The sequence below is a fragment of the Limulus polyphemus genome, unplaced genomic scaffold (assembly GCF_000517525.1).
Source record: "Limulus polyphemus unplaced genomic scaffold, Limulus_polyphemus-2.1.2 Scaffold8871, whole genome shotgun sequence".
NCBI classification, from domain to species: Eukaryota; Metazoa; Arthropoda; class Merostomata; order Xiphosura; family Limulidae; genus Limulus; species Limulus polyphemus.
In genome coordinates this window covers 2,646-8,147 of record NW_013674481.1, presented here as the reverse complement: position 1 = coordinate 8,147, position 5,502 = coordinate 2,646, and the positions used below count along the sequence as shown (strand labels likewise).

The 5,502-nt window shown below is 31.7% G+C and overlaps 1 protein-coding gene across 2 annotated transcripts in view; it reads right to left on the bottom strand.

The window, feature by feature from the left end:
• Positions 1-4,030, bottom strand: part of LOC106475612 (cyclic AMP-dependent transcription factor ATF-4-like) — an 8,896-nt gene extending 4,866 nt beyond the window's left edge. Inside the window, exon 1 of one of the 2 annotated variants that reach the window (XM_013936288.2) lies at positions 3,852-4,030. The gene's annotated coding sequence lies outside the window, so the exon portion shown is untranslated. Of the gene's footprint in view, positions 1-921; positions 2,823-3,851 lie in introns of those variants that run through there. The other variant, XM_022379681.1, reaches the window with a different exon arrangement.
• Between the last annotated feature and the right edge of the window lie 1,472 nt (positions 4,031-5,502).

The window sequence follows — 5,502 nt, the reverse complement described above, 5'->3', positions numbered from 1 at the left end:
ATCTTTCTTATAAAAATTATTGTACAAGAGACAAAACGTTAGAAACATCTACTTGTCCTTCTCAAAATATTATTGTACAAGAGACAAAACGTTAGAAACATCTACTTGTCTTTCTCTTAAAAGTGCACTTGCTCTCTCTCCATCCAACAAAACACATAAAATAAATGTTTAATATAGTAAAATATTTCCCTCTTATTTAACAGAGAATAGTGAGAACACAAATCCTGAGATTTATACACCGAGAAAGCAAGATGGTCTGTTTACAGAGTTTAACATAAATTTTAATGTATAATATATATTTTTATCATAATATTTACATATATGGCACAATGACAGGTTCAGTTTTATTATTTCCCATAGTTAGTAAAATGACTATATAAATATTTTTAAAGTAAAATGCTATTTACGGCTCATTTTTGATAGGAATAGAATACCCTATACATGAACTGATAAAGAAAGCACAGCTTATATTAGTGCAGCCAATAGCTCAAATGATGTTTAATATAATTTGACATATATAGCTTAAAGTTTTTCGTAATTTTCATTATATTATATATTCTGAATTAATTGGAGATACTGGTCAAATAAAGAAATAGTTTTAAATATATTTCAAAGTACTCAAGACAGACAAGTTCCTTATAGAAAAAATAGGTGGCTGCAAGTAAAAAACCAGATCAGTTTACAAATATATTAAAAATTCCGAAGTTTAAAATGACTGCTATGGTAGGAACTTGGAGAATTATAGAAGATCAAGAAAGTTGGTTGAGTAAAAAATTATGAAACTGAAAAGGGCATATGAAAGTGTGTTAACTGTAAAAGTAAAAATCAAACAAAAGTGAGGATCTATATATATATATTAAGGGCAACAAAATGTTAGGATGGGAGTAAGGCCTTTGAAGGATGACAAGGGAAGACTCATACCTGGGTTAATAAATTCTAATTGTTCTTCAATTTTTACTAATGAAGATTTAAGTAGTATTCCATGTCCTGAACAATTGGTAGACGAAAACAAGATGATCACATTAATCCCGAACTTGTTAAGGAAATTTGGGAACTTTAAAGAAACACAAAGCTCCTGGGCCACAAAACATTTCCCCAAAGATTCTGAAGGAGGTTAAGGATTGGATATATGAGCCACTACTTTTTATAGGTCCTTGATAGTGGGCAGGTGCCACAGGATTGGGCATTGGCTAATGTTCCTATTCTTTTGAAGGTAAGTTAATAAAAATTGTCCCAGTAATTATAGTCCTATTAGTCTTAAAACAATGGTTGGAACAGTTTTTTTTAAAGTCCAATAAAAGATGCTTTGCAAAGTCATTTAACTAAGTTTAAAACTTTGTTGGATAGTCATTTTTTGAAGAGGATACTGTTTATGTAGATGAGGGTAAAGGTGTGGATTTGTTGTATTTGCATTTGACAAGGTGTAACATAAAATGCTTGATTGAATGTGCACAGGTTCAGTCCATTGTACTATATTGAAGAAAGAATGTTGATTATAATTGTAAATTTACTAGATATTTCTACATGAAATGTGGCAAGCTTTTATGAAAATGTACAAGTCTTTTGTACACAAGTAATCAGATGTGTTACATGTTTGTGAATTGATGATGTCAGTGTCTCAAATTCTAATAAGTTGGAGTGCAAGGTGATGGTCATGTGAAGAATAAGAATACGTATCGTTCAATTTGCATAACCTCTAGAACTTCTGAAATGCATATCTACAGTTTTGTTTCAGTACCCCTATATACCGTATCTGGTATTTACTCTCTTCTACCACAAACTAACACTAACTCAGCATTATAGAGTAAAATGAATAGTCGATAACTCTTGACATCAAATACATAATACCACGTTAAATGACACTCTTTCACAAACGTTGTGGTATGTGTCCCGTGAACCCAACCCGGGCACATAGGATTAAACAATGATCTCTGTGGGTATGAGGGGAGTAAGTTGATTCATTTGATAAAAAAGTATCCAGATTAAAGAAAGCTGAGGGTTATTATAAATGGTGTCAGGGATCATGTGACAGGGCAAAGTGTCCTCAAACTTCACCTACAAATTTCTTTGCTTTTAATTTTCTCCTGCAGCAGAATTCGAGTCATCCACTTTTTCAGCCCAGCTGGTTACCCGTCATGCCAAAGACGACAAACACTGCCATTACACACACTTGGTTTCCAAACTCATGACATAAGCCAATCAAACCACCAAGACATTACAGACTTACCCATATTCTCCCAAGTTGGCATGCATAAGGTAGGCATATACCAATCCTCACACCTGATCCAATCTCCACACCAAATCAATACCAATTACGCACATTGGTTGTTATTGAAATTTTGTGTAAAAACAAAGAGAAAAAAAAAGTTGACTGCATTATTGATATTTATATATATATGTTTATATAACTGGATTAATTATTATCAGTGGATTATGGAAAAAGTGTTAATGGTGACTGGAAAACGTGTTGTGGCATATGGATTACTGGATTTTTGATTGAATTGTTTGTCAGAAGAGGTAATTGTTAATTACACAAGATATATAGCATAGAGTAATAAAATTTTACACATGCAATCAAATCAAACTCATATATTGTTGCCCATAATGGTATTCTTCACTTGCTCAAGATGTCTCTAACAAATTGGTTAAGCAAAAAATTGTAAGAAAAAACCGAGTCAACTTTTCACCAGAGCTGAAAAGCAAATGAAAAATTAGAAAATAAAATGACAAAAAGTTTTGTATCTGAACAACTTCAGTTTGTATGTGCAAATCTTGACCAGCATTCAAAATGCAAATTAAACAAGAGGGAATCCTCAATAGCTATGGCACTTGAAATTCTTTTATGCAGGATTAGAGTAAATAAATCTATGAGATTTTTTTTTTCCCCTTTATAAACATTTCACAAGTTGGAAAAATAATTAGTTGTTTTAAATGTGTATTCACTTCTATCTTGTGTTTCGTCTCTGGTACATTATAAAAAAATTCCTATTTCTACCTTGAAAATGTTTTGATGTTGTTGTTTTTTTGGTAAGAGGAAAGCACATGTATATTTCATGTTTCTGTCCTGTTCAGACTGTGCAATATTATTTTTATAACTTTGTTGTTGTGTTTAAAAATATATTTTTGTTTATTGTAACATGTAATTTTAATACCTTAAAGCAAAATTTGTTTATCACCCAGAACACTAATTTTTACATAGACCATTTCAATTAGACAGTATTTGTAAAGTTTAGAAATCATTTCTTTTGAACAAGGTAATATGTGTTTGACGATAAAATTATTTTAAAACCTGCATTCTATATCACATTATTTTGAATTTATACACGTTTCCAAGTAATGTATTCCATTTAGTTTATAATCAATTAAAACAAATGCATATTGTGTTTATGACCAAGAAATTGAAACACCTGTGCCCCTACTAATAAGTAATAATATTATATTTATACTGTATGTTTAACTTTAGTTTAAAGTTTAATTGTCCCTAATTAGATGATGTTGTCATGTCGTATCTGTTGTATAAGTTTGGTCAAAATTCATTCATCCGATCTTGAAATATCCTGGCATAAGATCGAAACGTACGAACAGGGGCCGCGGGGCAAACCATTACACCTCACTCTGCTTTGCAGTGGTAGCATAATTAATAAAGCGTTACGTGTTATGGCTAACAAAGATGGCGGCATGGCTCCACTCCCTAGCGTCAAGTTCATACTACATCTCGTCTTCCCTCCACGTACTATAACATTAACACTAGTATTAATAGGCTTAAGTTACAGTATAGATTTACAGTGATACTGAAAGCAGAGGGAGAAAAATAAAAACTTTACGCATTTAGCAAAATGAGTTTTACTTACGCCATTATGAACGTGTTTTCCTGCCGCACCGAAGGTGCTAGCTTCTCTTTTGACTAATAAATCATTTTTTAAAACGATGTTCTAAATTCTACGTAAAAATTCGCTATCCTTCTAGATGTTATGAGTTATAAACGTACTTCCCATACAGTTAATTGCTAAACTATGAGTCACTCTATGTAAGAGAAAAATATTCTTCCGCCCGTCAGAGTTTTTACAAACTCAAAAACCCAACATTTGTTATTTTTCTGAAAAAAAAGAGTAATAAAAATGTGTATATTTCTGGGCATAATGATTGAAAACTCGACAAAAAATTCAACAAACATAATCTTTTTGGGAATTATATTTTATCGCGTGAGCTACCCTTAGGACACGAGGTCGATTGTATCAGCCATGTGTTGGTGAAGTTAAAGGTCTGGAGCTTGTACATATTTCGAAAGGTCAACAACTTTATCTATTTCGAAGAAGGTTTAAAGATTTTACAATATCCTTTAAAAAAGGTTTAAGGCATAAATCGTAGTACGGTCCATTAACAGATATTTTGGAGGTCAGTTTTGTTTTTTCTGGCCGACATTCAATTGATTTTTTGCAACGTCACTTATGTAGAATTACGCAGTATAACATTTTTTAAATCTTTCGTCCCTCATCGTCCAACCCAGCTGACGAGTTGTGGGAAAGGTTTCTTCAGAAATGAATTGTAGGAGACACAAGCTAGACCTGAAATGCTAATTTTACACACTTTCAATTTGGAATCCGAAGTGGACAAATTAAAATAATTGTGTAAAAACAAAACCAAAAACATTAGTTAGCGTGATTTTTATCACAAATTTTAGGCCTATGTTTTAACCTCATTTAGGCTCTAACTTCTCAGGAATGATACTGGTATTACACGAATATGAATTATTTTGTTATGATTTTTGACATATATTCTACATATTTTTTTATTTGTTTTTGGGAAAAATATTTTAAAGTTTGTCGTGTAAGCATTATAATTTGTTTGGAGAAGAATTACGAAACTTAGTCTATTCTTGGATTCAATTCATGTCACTGACTCGTGTAGGTTTAGCAATATTCGAAATACTTTGATATGTCATTAGTATTGCCTATTTTCTAAATAACAACATTAATTTATATTATTGTTCATGAATATAGAATATTATAAACATCATAAATATTTGTTGATTATACTGTGTAGTTACGTGTTGGAACGTCTGCCGACAGGTGTCGTCGTTTCTGGAACGGAAGCACTAGCCTACTAATGAATGTTACAGATAGTACAACAACAACAAAAAAAAAACCGTTTTCAACATTAATAGTGTGTTAGGATATGCTTTCAATAATGTAACTTGGTTTTGAAATGTGAGAATTCGTCACATAATTTCTTTTTTTATAAGACAAAGCAAACAGTTGCTGAGATTAGCAACTGTGTTGATATTTATATTACAGTTCTATTTAAGAGTAGGTATAAATAGTTTAAGCTTGGACGTTACCCAGGAGAGTGAAAAGTTGGTCTAGTTAGAAATGTATTTATCGATTTTTATATTTCAATATAAAATCAGTAATCATCTGCCAGTCTCAAAACAATATTGTTACGTCTCCGTGTGTTAATTAATTTTTCCGTAACTTCGTTCCAACGAAACTTTAACGACACAAG